Genomic DNA, 13,521 nt, shown 5'->3' with positions numbered 1-13,521 from the left:
GAGGAGGCGGGGCGTCCCCCGCGCAGGCGCACGCTCACAGGGTCCCGCCGAGCTTGTTCCGGCCTGCCGCGGTACCCCTGTGCCTGTGCTAAGCGCGAGCCCTGCTGCGTCCCGCTGGCGTTCCTTCGGCTTGTGTTGAGCTCCCGGCCGGGAACGCCAGTCCAGCGTGGAGTGCGTGACTCCTGGTGTCCGGAGGGCTTTCCGGATCTTCGGCGTCACCGCAGCGCTGCCTCGATGGCACCGCCACGGCCCGCCTGGGCTCCAGGCCGATTTTCGAGACCGGAGGCCTAGGCTTGGCGGGAGCGGCCCGGTGCGTCCCCGCAGCGCCTGCACCCTACGGCCTGGCACGTGCTGGCCTTCGTGTCCTGTTGAAGCCAAGCCACTTGGTGCGACGTCGTCTTCAGACTGTGATAGGGTAAACCAGACCTCTCTCTAAGTCCGAACAGAAAATGTGAACTTAGTCCAGGCCGCAAAAATGACCCAGTGTCCCCCTCCTGGGCGGATGAGAGGCAGTTCTTCTTCTGTCTAGTCTGCCTATTAGACTACCATACCCAGTCATGGAAGTAACCTCTTCTTCCTGACACCGTCCAGAGCAAAGCTCCACGTCCTTAAAGGCCACCCAAAACAAACCGACACAGACCCAAACCTTACAAGTCCTTTCCAACAACCTCTTTTTTTTTTTTTAAACATTTATTTATTTATTTTAGTTGTAGATAGACACATCCTTTATTTTTATGTAGTACTGAGGATCGAACCCAGGGCCTTGCATGTGCTAGGTGAGCACTCAACCGCTGAGCCACAACCGAAGCCCCCCAACAACCTCTTATCTGAGTTTCCCAGTTAGGTATTCTCCCTCCATGCAATGAGTGATAAGACCAGATGTGACCCAGCTGCTCTCCGCCTGTAGGACATTGACTGGGTCCCCCAAGCCTCCATGCTGCTCATCTAGCTGCAGCAGATGAAATGCCTCCTCGCTTACAGCAGAAATACTTGGAAGTAACAACAATCAGTCTCCATTTCCTTGCCTCCTACCCACTCCTCAGTCCACCCCAATCTAGTTTCTCCCCATCACTTATCCAAAAGAGGCTCTTGCTAAACTCACCAGGACTTTCCACTTGAGCTAAGTGGAACCAACCTTTTTGGTCATCATCTTACTGCCATCTCAGCAATGTCTGTCTCTTGGCCTCTCTTTCCCTTTGGTTTGTAGAATTCATCACTCTTCTATTTTTATTTCTGTTCTCTGGCTTCTCCATCTCTGTCTCCTTTACAGGCTCTTCTGTCTTGCTATTAGATGAAATTCTTTAAGTCTTGATCTGAGTCCTCATTCCATATTCTGTCCCTTGGTAATCTCATGCTCGTCTGGTTGAATTACTACCCAAATGAACATAGTTTGCTAATTTACATTTACTGCTATACCAGATCTGTGTTCACGTAAGTATCCATGTGATGTCTCCTGGATGACTCAAAAGTACCTCAACCTGTCCCCAGCTGAATTCACTTTCTCTGCCCCCCCCCTCTTTCCTTCAACCTAGTCCCCTTCCAGAGTTGACACCACCCTCAATTCCCACTACAGACACTTCCATAGAAGACAGATTAAAAGGTACCCCCAATGCCCCCATCTCCTAATACTCAGATTTAGTGCAGACCCCTTGCTTTGTTTGTGGTAATGTGTGATTCCTTTACACATGTTGGTAACACCCACCCTGCTAGGAGGCTCAGAGGAAGCTTCTGTCCCAGCCTACCTGGTTGCAGCCTTGCAAGGGCTCAGCTGGGACTGAAAACTGGGGAGTTGGTGCATGGACTCCAGGCAGAGGGATGTGGTGCTGTGCCCTGCAGCGGTGGGTATGAATACACTCTCCATCACAGGTTCTGTCTGCTTACCTCCCAAACGCCTTGCCTTGCAGCCCACCCCCGCCAAGTCTGTGTACCAGAACAGCCTCCTTTCAGCCTTCTCCCTCTCCCTCAATCCCTTCTGCTTCACTTTCTTTCCCTTGTCCCAGGACGTTTTCTCCTGTGGGGTCCTTGGCTTGTATAACAGCATCAAAAACAAACATTTGTTTGTTTGTTCATTCATCCAATATTTGGTGTCAGGTGCTGAGAGTACAAGAACGAGCAGAGCAAAGCCAGGCACGATTCCTGACCTCCAGCAACTTCCATTCTGACCGAAGACTGTCATTACAGAACTAACTGCATGTAAGTGTAAAATGGCAACCATGACAAAGTGGCAATGGGACAGGAGTCCAGAGGAACTGTTGACCCAGCTGAAATCTGAGGGACAAAGGGAACTTACCCTGGGAAAGGGAGGACACTCCAAGCCACAAGGAATCACCAGATAGCATTCCAAAGTGGCTGTCCCATCTTGCATTCCCACCAGCAATGGATAAGAGTTCTTGTTTCATATTCTCATGAGCATTTGGTGTTGTCAGTGTTCTGGATTTTGGCCATTCTAATAGGTGTATAATTAACTAGCTTTTTATTGAAAAGAGATGAATCCCTAAAAGGATGGATTTTCTTCCTTCCTTCCTTCTTTCCTCATTCCCTCCCTCCCTCCTCTCTTTCTCTTTTTTCTTTTTGTACCAGGGATTGAACCTAGGGCGCTTTACCACTGAGCTACATCCCCAGCCCCTTTTATATTTTATTTTGAGACAGTCTGGCTAAGTTGCTAAGGTTGCTGAACTTGGTCTTGAACTTGAGATCCTCCTGCCTCAATTTGGGATTAGGGGTATGTGCCACTGTGCTGGGCCTGGGTGAATTTTCACAAAGTAAGCACACCTGTGTAACAAGGACCTAGATTAAAAAACAACATGCACCCCAGAAGCCACTTCTGGTTGTGATCTCCCAAGATCAGCACTCTGCCATAGAAGAGTTTTGTTGGGGTGTGATCTTTATGGAAGTGAGACCATACAGTGTGTGTTTTCAAATCTTTTCACTCAACTTTGCATTTATGAAATTGATCTTCATTGTTAAGAGTCATAGTGCACTCCCTCTTGTTGCTATGACATAAGCATTTTTATTTGCATGTACCACTACTTATTTATCCATTCTCATTTATCTGAGTTGTGGCCAGTCAGGCAGTTACAAGTACTGCTACTAAGAACATTTATCTCATTTGGTTGGCACAGAATCTTATTTCTGCTAGGATATGCCCAGGGGTGGGGTGATCATAAGGTATGTTTATGTTCAGCTTAATGCTCTCTATAGTATGTGTTTTTATTGTGGTAAAATATGCATAATAGAAGCTTTACCAGTCTCCAAAACCTTTCATCAGTTCTTCTTTCACTATCTGTCTCCAAAACCTTTCATCAGGTCTTTTTTGTTGTTGTTGTTCCTTGTGCATGTGAGGCAAGCACCCTACCAACTGAGCTATACACAGCCCTGTCATCTCAGATTTTAATGAAACTTCATCCTCATTAAAAGCTCACTCTCCCTCCCTGCAGCCCTATAACTTTCATTGTTTCCTCTGCTGTCTTAGGCACCTCACAAACGTGGATTCCTACACTACTTGTTCTTTTCTCCTAGCATAATGTTTTCAAGATTCATCCATGTTGTCACATGTATCAGGACTTAATTACTTTTTAATGGCTGAACAATATTCCATTGAATGGATAGACCATGTTTGTTTAAACATTCATTTGTTGATGAACACTTGACTTGTTTCCACCTTTTGGCTGTTGCTATGAATTTTGGTGTACAAGTATCTGTTTGAATCCCTGCTTTCAAGTCTTTGGGGTATATAACCACAAGTGGAATTGCTGGGTCACATGAGGATTCCATGTGTAGTTTTTTGTAAGAACCACTGTCCTGTTTTCTGCAATGACTATACCATTTTATGTTCCCACCAACAACTGATTGTTTTATTTTTGATGACTGCTGGGCACAGTGGGACCCACCTGTTATCCCAGCTACTTGGAAGGCTGAGGCAGTAGGATCATGAGTTCAAAGCCAGCCTTAGCAACTTAAAGGCCTCTAAGCAAATTAGCGAGACCCTGTCTCAACATATAAAAAATAAAAGGGCTGGTGATGTGGCTTAGTTGTTAAATGCCGCTGGGTTTAATCCCCGGTAACAAATATGCATATATATATATATATGATCTTTAAAGATTATATTCATATTCATGTAAATCAATTTTTATAATTTCTATAATTAAAAAATAGTTAAATTCATAAAATTCATTAAAAGTTATTAATATGGTATCTAAAAATCCAAGTGGTACAATGTTCAGGGAAAGAAGAAAAGTCAATGCAGACTTGAATTGCCATTGTGGGAGACAATTATGTTTGGCTAGAAAAAAATGTATTCTAGCTATTGAAATGACTGAGCCTCTTGATACTGAAATCATTAGAGCAAAATTTGCCATCAATTCAGAGCTAAAGAAGTCTCCTCTTCAAAAAAATGAAAAGAAATAAATAGAAAATTTAGAAACAAGTTATTATTAATATGAGCAAAAAAACTAAGGAAATGAATTTTTCTTTTAAATATTTTTTAGTTGTAGATGGGTACAATACCTTTATTATTTATTTTTATATGGTGCTGAGGATTAACCCAGTGCCTCACACATGCTAGGCAAGTACTCCACCACTAGCCACAACCCCAGCCCCCTAAGGAAATGCCTTTGAAATTAATTTTTTGAGTCTTCATTGTGGCTACTTTGTGATAATGTAAAAATGATAGAACAGCAACTTGGTGAATGCAAGAAGCAGGTTCTGGAATATCTGTCCCACAGTGGGCAAAGATTTTCTCAACATTTATTTTAAATGTTTTAAGACAGAGTGAATTAATTGTGACTGACTCATTAATTCCATGTAATTTTTTTTCCTTTTCATGCATACCTTTCTGCAGGAATACAACAGAATCAATTACTTGCAATTTGAAAAAGGTGTCAAAGATTGGAAAAATTAAGCAGAATTTGTGACCATGAAGGCTTTGTTTCAGTGTGATGCTTTTCTAAAATTAAAGTATCTTTCTAAAAATATTCAACTGATAGTTTAAAAAATGATGCTTTGCATTATGAAAAAGTTAGATAAACAAAAGTTCACCATTGAGGGTAGTTTAAATGTTACAAATAAGAAATCATTAGAAATCCAAGTGGTGCAATGTTTCCAGCCTTAGCTGATTTTATAGCTATTCATAAAAGAGGATGTCTTATTTGTATAGTAAAATTCACAACAAATGTAAAATGACTTAATTGCCTTAGAGCTGAAATACTATCAAGAAAAAAAGAAACAAATGCTTCTGATTACTTTTTTTTTTTTGGTACCAGGGATTGAACTCCGGGGCACTCGACCACTGAGCCACATCCCCAGCCCTATTTTGTATTTTATTTAGAGACAGGGTCTCACTAAATTGCTTAGCACCTCCCTGTTGCTGAGGCTGGCTTTGAACTCGTGATTCTCCTGCCTCCTGAGCCGCTGGGCTTACAGGCATGCACCATGGAACCCCACCCTGATTACTTTTTGATGGTGCCCCAGGTACAGACCATGTGAGCACAAGATACACTCATACTGAGAACGGTGTCATAATGATAAAAGGTACATGGATTTGATCGAAATGTCAGAAAAGACAGGCAGGTCTAGCACATGAAGTTAGGGACTAGAGAAGATACTGACATGAAAACTTCTTGTGGCCAGGTATAGGATGGTGGAGCAAACAGGACAGGCTGTACAACAGTTTGGCTAGAAAAACTGTGTTCAAGCTATTGAAATGACTGAGCCAGTGAAAGCTATTTCCCCCAGAAACAGCTTTGTGCCTTCCTCAGCTCATTATCTCAATATATACAAATGCTACTTTTGCGAAATGAAATTGAATAATCTTTCTTAGCATTACATATTTGTTTGTGTGTATATGAATTCAGTAAGCAGATAGACTATTCTCTGTTTTAAAAACAAAAAATACGTATGGACCCCATGGGAATCAAGGCCAAATACAATCAAGGTACTTTACAAAGAATGGATAAATATGCATGAATATCGAAAGCATTTTGTTGTGACCAGATAATAAATTATTATGTAATCTACCTGTGTAGGATGATTTGAGCAAAGTAGAAACGTTAATAAAGCTATACTGCAAAAAATTATAAAGCTGCATGCTTAGTAGGCCCATCCCCTTGCTTACAACAAATAAAAGTAAACTTGAGGGCTGGGGCTGTAGCTCAGTGGTGGAGCACTTGTCTAGCTTGTGTGAGGCACTGGGTTTGACCCTCAGCACCACATAAAAAATATAAAAAGTATTGTGTCCATCTACAACTAAAAAAAATAAAAAGTAAACTTGGAAGTATGTTTATCTGTTAAATTTTAGCAAAAGATATTAATATACTGCCTAAATTTTAAAATTTAAAAAGCATAGAAATTGGAAGTGAACCATCATTGGATGATAATGTTAATTATCATGGGAAAAGTGCTTATCAAATAGCAATTAAGTAGATGCCCTGGGATGGGGTTGTGGCTCAGTGGTAGAGTGCTTGCCTAGCAAGTATGAGGCACTGGGTTCAATCCTCAGCACCACATAAATGTAAAATAAAGATATTATGTCTAACCAAAACTTAAAAATAAATATTTTTTAAAAAGTAGATTCCCTAATTTTACATTTAAAATGGAGGTATAAAAAAATTAAAATATCTTTAGATTTTGAATTTTTCATTGGAAAATTTATATCCTTTTAATATATCTGATTCCCACAAGGCAACCATTTATTTGACATGTGTTCTGATGATTTAAGTCCTGTAGCAATTTTATCCAAAATAGTTTTAATCAGTAATTTGTAATAAAAAATGGATGTCTTATTTGGATCTTGTACCAATTCACAAATTTTGCTTAGTGCAATCTTATTGAACTTCAGAAATGGCCTTCTATCAGTCACAGCGTCATCTTTACAATAAATTTCAGCAAGCTGAAGTTAATAGAAAATTATTTAAGATTGAGAAACCAGCCTCTACCTCAGAGCAAAGCCTGTTCAAGGAAGGGGGCATGACCTTGTCCTTGGAAAGACCCACAGAGCACTCCTAGGCACATTCCCACCCTGCTGAGTTGTTTATCTACAAATAATAGGAGAGATCTGCTGTGCCTGGTGTCCCTGACTCAGTCAGGCTAGGTGAGGACCCATAGCAACCCCCTAGCAGCCACCAATCAGCATGAGACAGAGAAAATACCTGGGGTGCCAGATGACCCCCCAGTAGTTTATGGTGTTGTGAAACCACGTAGTTCAGCATTACTCCCCTCGTGGCTTAAACCAATCAGTTCAAACGAATCCCCCTCTTGTACTAACCCATCACCCCAACCCAACTTGTTCCCGCCAGTGAATGTGCTAATCATGTTTTAGAGTTGTGTTATGATTTTCCCGCAGTGTGTGATGATTTGCTAAGAGATGCTAGGATATATGTGGGGTCCCTGCCTTCCCCAAAGAGTGTATAAAACTGCTGCAAACCCTGGGCTCGGGGCCTCTCAGCGTCACCAGTTGCTATGTGCGCAGAGGACCGAGCTAGCTCGCAATAAACACCTCTTTGCTGCTTACATCAATCTTGGTCTCTGGTGATCTTTTGGGGGTCTCGAATTCGAGCATAACAAGATCATCCCTTGATCAAAAGAAACTCACATGACATTTGTCTCAGTTGAAAATGAGGACTGGGGCTATGGCTCAATGACAGAGCACTTGCCGAATATGCACAGGCCTTGGTTTCAATCCCCAGCCCTGGAAAGAAGACAAGAGTGCTTGCCTAGCATGTGTGAGGCACTGGGTCGAATCGCCAGCACCATATAAAAATAAAAGTAAATGTATCCACACACACACAAAAATAATTTTACCAAAATTGATGAGTTTGTTTCCATTAAAGTGAGAAAAATAAAATTCCAATTTTTAAAAATAAACATAAATCGGTGGTACTGGGGACTGAGCTCACTGAGTTACATCCCCAGTTCTTTTTATTTTTAGAGACAGGCTCTCCCGGACTGCCTTGAACTTTGGATCCTCCTGCCTCAGCCTCCCAGGAAACTGGAGTTGTAGGTGTGTGCTATCATGCCCAACCTACACAAATTTTCCGCTTTCCCCCCAATGGTTTTTTTTGCCCACTTTTCTTCAGAGAGAAAAAAAAATTAAAAAATAAAAATTTCTACGAGGTGCAGTGGCACACACCTGTAATCCCAGGTAGGGAATCAGGAGGCTGAGGCAGAAGGATTACATCCTAGGCCAGCCTAGGTATTGAGGTTTCAGAAAAATAAGAAGAGCTGGAGATGTAGCTCAGTGGTAGAGAACCCAGGGTTCAGTCCCCTGTACTGCTAAAAAAAAAAAAAAAAAACCCAAACACTTTTTCCTTTGCTTAAGCCCCAGCGATGCTCAGCAGGGTAGTGAGACTGAGATAACCGGGAAGCAGAGTGAGGGAACCTTTGGGGTGACAGTACTGTCCAGTGTCCTGAGAAAGGTCTGAGTCACAAAGGTGTCTGCATTTGTCAAAACTCAGCCAACGTGCACCTACCAGCCAGGCATTTCATTGTTAAATTTTACATGAGAAAAAAACTGGGAGTAATGACCTCCAGTTAAGGACAGATATTCGGAAGCTTTTAGAACAACATGGATTCATGACGTGATGACGTGCTGCCTCACCAAAAGTGAGCCACAGAAGGGCGAGGCAGGGGACCCTGCTGTATCACACCTATTACACCACAACGCAGGAGAAGACCACCCACTCCAATTATAAATCAAATTATAGCAAGACTGTAATTCTGACCAGCTGGGATTCTCTCTCCTGAAATCCGTGGGTTAGAGGACAGGACCCCGGCTCTCTAGGAGCATGGCTTTGTAGCACAAAAAGTGGCAAAAAGGGGGGTGTTTTGAGAACTTACAGATAACAGGATTTGGACAACCATAATACAAAGGCAAAGAGTATGTTAATGATGTAAATGGTTCAACATTTCAAGTTAGGGAGTTAATTTAGATCCCAACACCAGAATTTATGAGGCACCGCTAAGGTTTCAGAGAGGGCTGTTATCTGGTCAGGCATGGGGGAGTTCAAGGCACGGGCAGGCATTCCAAGCAAGTTTAGAAATCGCAGTAATTTATAGTGAAGCAGAAATTAACTTTTCATGACTTTGTGACAAGATGGCTCCCAATCTTAAGAGAGAATTAGGCTGGGCTCCTCATCAACACCCTCGTGGTGGAGTGGGGCGGGGCGGGTGGGGCGGAGGGGGGTGGTGGTGCTGGTCCTCCACAGGCTGCCTTAATTGCTGGTCCATCTGAGAGTTGGTGAGGTCCAGGACCAGCTCCCACTAGCCTGCTGAGTCTCTCCAGGTGGGACATCAGGGCAGACCTGGCACTGGGAGAGGGGAGTATAGAATACACACCAAGAGCAGGTGAGGCCTAGGCTTCTTCCTCTCACCTCATTTTCCTTTCACTCTGCCAAGTGCAAGGTAAGGCCGAGGCTGACAGATTCACCAGAAAAGAAACAGGAGTCCAGGGCTGGGCACAGCTCAGTGGTAGAGAGTGCTCTTGCATGCACACACACTGAAGACAGGCAAGTGCTTCTTAGATTCAGTTTATTACTTGCACAAACAGGAAGAGTAGTCAAAGGGCCAGCTCCCTGTCAGATCGCTGGCGGTGACTTAGGAACAAAGCACCAAGCGTGCATGAAAGAAACATCAATCAGGAGCCATTGGAAACGCCTGCCAATCAGCAAGGTCTCCCGACAAATCCTGGATTTCAACTCCAGCGGGACCAGAGACTCTAAAAACACCTTTTCCTGTCCCAAGCCCTTCCCTTCCTGCTGTGAGCCCCGTAAAATCCCAGTCTGGTCAAGCTCCCACACGGTTTCTCCTTAGCCCCTCTCTGTCTACTCTGTGGGTCTGATCAAGTTCCCCCAGGAACTGAGTCTCAATAAAGCCTCGTTCAGCGGACTTTTAACTCTGCCTCCTTTAGTTGCCGCCACTGCCTGACCTTACATTCCCCATGGACCTTGAGCAGGGAGACATTGAAAAAGTGACCAGAGACTATGCCATGTGCATGACAGGGCACCCTGCTGCAGTGGAGTAATGCCACTGGAGGGGGTGAGCAGGAAGCCAGGGACCTGGTCAGAGACTGGAGGCCATGAGGGGACACAAGGGGGCAAGTGGAGCTGGCCTTGTCTGGGAGGACCTACGGGTGCTCTGCCAAGAAGCAGATCCCACCGTGGCTTGCGCCAGGGCTGTGCGGCCTATATGGACACAGGCGAGGGTGCCAGGGGCAAGCTCTCCCCTGCCGCAGTCCGGCTGGCTGCAGCAAAATAACCGGGGGGTGACGAATAACTTGTGTACGTTGATACAGCAGGAGTGGAAACCGTTTTTTGCAGGACAGGAGCAGTATTTATACATTCCACACAGCTTATCTAATTAGCATAAACTAGATACATCAGTCAACCAATAAGGAATCTCCACACTTAATGGCTTGTTTTTGTTACTTCTCAAACCACTCCCTCAGGCATTTTGCCAGGCACCATCCAGACTTGTTTACGAACTCTAACATTCCCCTGGCAAAATGCCAGGTGTTATTTTTGACTTGTTTACAGACTCTAACACTCCCCCACTCCTGTGTCATTCTCCCCAGTGTCCCTCCACTCCCAAGACTACACCACCAGGCATTTTGGAAATACACACTGGGGCCCAATCCAGCCCCGAGGGAAAGAAAGATAACTCAGGAGCTTAAGAAAAGAGGCTCACGTTACTCGGGTAGGGGGACAGGATAATTAGAGGCCCCTGGAAGGTGTCAACAGGAAAAGGTGGCCAGTGCTCTACATGGTCTGCACTGAGCGTGGGGCTCTCTGGGTAAGTCTATCTCAGAAAGAGGCAACTTGGGGTCCAACAATTACACAGGGAACCCCAGAGTGACAACATGCTGAACGCAGCCCTGCAGGCCTGGTCTGCGAGGCTGGTGACTACAGGAGGAAGAGCAGAGGTGCAGGTGGCCTGAGGTGACCTCCATGTCCCCCCTTCCTGGTGTGCATACCCTAACTTGTGCAAGCAGAGTTAGCAAAAAGTAACAGGATATCATTTTTGAAACCAGGTTAAAAGACTGTTGTCCTCTCTTGCTGCACGTTGAAATGGAGGCCACCTGCCATCCTGGGAACTGCACTATGGAAGACCCACATGGCAGGCCATGAGTGAGGCCCCAGCTGAAGCCAGAATGAGACAGGCAGTCAGTGTAGACAGGTAGATCCAGTCAGGTGGATCAAGGAGGCCAATTTTGAGTGAATCCCGGGAAGTTGCAGACTGTCCCCTGAGGGACTGAAATGTGAGTTCCTTCAGAGCCCTTCCTCCTCCCTGACCAAGAACCTGCCCTGCTCCAGCCTGTTGCCAAGGTGACCTGTCCCAGGAACTGCCCCTGCCTACAGGGAGCTTTAAAGTGGCTAATGTGTCCTGGGCTGCCCCATCTTCCCCCTTCAGCCCACCTGTGTCCCACCTTTGGGCATCCCACTAGCAGTTCCTGGGCCTAGTCACGTGCGCAGGAAGGAGAAAGGTAAGGGGAAGAGGAGGAGAACAAAGGAAGCCAGGACACATAAAAAGGGCTGAACGCCTTGCTTCTCGGGATACCAGGACACCAGCTATGGCCTCCTTCTCCCTCCCGGGAGAAGTCTATGTTACCCTTTGTCACAATGGCAAAAGGTGCAACTTACGAAGTCGAGGGGGAGAAATAAAGAATGCCCACAGCTTCTGCCCTTTTCAATGCTTTATTCACTGAAATCACTCAATACAATTTCACTCTATAGGTTCTTAATCAAGAAAATGACAATCCTTAATGCTGGGCACTGCAATAGACATAATCAATCCACAGCAAACAATTCTAGATTAATTCTAAGCACTGCAAACACCTGACTCATGACAGGCTCAAGACAGACATTCCCTCTGCAGGCTCAGCTCAAGTGTCAGAAGTCTCAGCCTTAGGCTCTGAGTCCAGCAGATGCCCACTCACTCAGACCTCGGTGATCAGATCAGGGACCAAGGCAGGCTTCTCCTGGGGTGGAGCCAATGGCCGGCCGAGGAGAGGGTGGTAGGGAGAAGTCATGGCTCTCACCAGGGTCAGGGTGTGGCTGTAGAGTTTGAGAGAGGTGAGGAAGACACAGAGGGTCAGGCAAACGATGAGAGGAGCTGAGAGGTCAGTCCGGGTCCCCATCAGGCTCTCAGTGTGAGGGCATCAGTGTCGGCTGGCTGAATGTCTGTCCATTTGCTCCATCACTTATACTAAATTTTGGGGTCTGCTGACCCCGCTTTCAATCCCTACCAGCTGCCACGGGGTTTCTCAATGATGTCATTTGCCCTGGGTTAAAGCATCTGGTCTGGTGGTCCCCACCCTGATTTTCTTGCCTTCCCCTTATCGGGTGAGGACAACATGACAGAGACTTCACTCTGAGCTTGTTAGGGTGGGGGAAGTGACTTGCTTGTGCCTGAGGGCCACACTGGAGGTCTCCCGTAGGTGTGCCTGGTGGGACTGCAGGTTTCAAACTGGAGTTGCTTAGGCTCAGGCCTCAGGCCACCTCACACCCTTTAAAATAAACCCTGCTTTATGTGCTTGCCTTGGCATGCTTCTCTAATGTTCCAACTTCAACATGTGAAGGAGCAGAACTTGTCACTGGTAACCTGAGGTATCATATTTGGAGGTCCCACCAAAATCTACACAGAGGTAAGTTCCTCTCCATGCACCCCACATCTGTTTGAAGTGCATCTTTCTGTCTCTTTCATTTTGGAGGATGATGGGCACCTGTCGGCTACTTAAATGCAGTTAGTGCAGCTGCCACTCCTGAAGACTCGGGTGAGAGGTTTCCCGGCCTAGGAACTCTCAATCACCTGTTCAATACAGAGCTGGCATGTTGGGTTCTGCCGAAGCCACTTCCTGCTTTTCTGTCTAGGCCTAGAGAGCAACTGGTGTGAGTACAGTGTCCCTAGTCCTGATCTGCCTTGGATGTGAGGAGCTGGAGTGTTAGACAGGTTTGAGGTGGCTTAGGGAACAAAGCACCAGGCAACTCGTGCACGTGTGAAAGAACAACCAATCAGGCACCTCATAACCACCTGTCAATCAGCAGGGTCTCCTGACCAATCCTGGAAGGACACTGATCTCAGCAAGATCACCCTCTCAACTCCTTTCCTGTCCCAAGCCCAATAAAATTCCAATCCGGCTGAGCCTGGGTGCGAATCCCCAGACTCCCTCTTTTGGACTGGAGGGTCTCACCCAGGAGCAAATTTCCATAAAGCCTTGTTCAGCTGCTTTTAATCTGCCTCCTTTTGATCACCGGTGCCTGACCTTACATGGAAGAAGGAGTTTGGAACAACTTTGGAATTTCTCGCCTGGGCAACATGCAGGTGAAAATCCTAAGTTCCTTCTCTTGAACCCCCTCCCGACCACCCTAAGGGGTATCTAGGTGATCGGTAGATGAATGGCATTGAGGGAAAGCCCCAGTTACATTTGCCTCCATGCGGGCTACGCAACACTCCCCATCCCAGCATCCATTCCCTCCTGGATACTCCCCTTCCTTCACTCATCAGAAACACTAGCAATTCAGATTGTAGGAC

The 13,521-nt window shown here is 45.5% G+C and overlaps 1 long non-coding RNA gene across 3 annotated transcripts; it reads left to right on the top strand.

The window, feature by feature from the left end:
* Positions 1 to 43: 43 nt before the first annotated feature.
* On the top strand, positions 44 to 7,512 carry LOC124101186 (uncharacterized). 3 transcript variants are annotated; one of them, XR_009228023.1, is made up of 4 exons: positions 44 to 415; positions 1,711 to 1,838; positions 2,092 to 2,193; positions 4,841 to 5,086. It is a non-coding gene; the product is annotated as an uncharacterized LOC124101186 (long non-coding RNA). The 3 variants fall into 3 exon arrangements; XR_009228022.1 differs by lacking the exons at positions 1,711 to 1,838; positions 4,841 to 5,086 and adding an exon at positions 5,262 to 7,512; XR_009228021.1 differs by lacking the exon at positions 1,711 to 1,838.
* The last annotated feature ends 6,009 nt before the right edge of the window (positions 7,513 to 13,521 follow it).

Source organism: Marmota monax, unplaced genomic scaffold (assembly GCF_021218885.2).
Source record: "Marmota monax isolate L192 unplaced genomic scaffold, Marmota_monax_Labrador192_F-V1.1 WCK01_AAM20220418_F8-fsc00230, whole genome shotgun sequence".
Lineage (NCBI taxonomy): Eukaryota > Metazoa > Chordata > Mammalia > Rodentia > Sciuridae > Marmota > Marmota monax.
The sequence above is the reverse complement of the archived record's forward strand: the minus strand, read 5'-3'. Positions and strand labels throughout refer to the sequence as shown.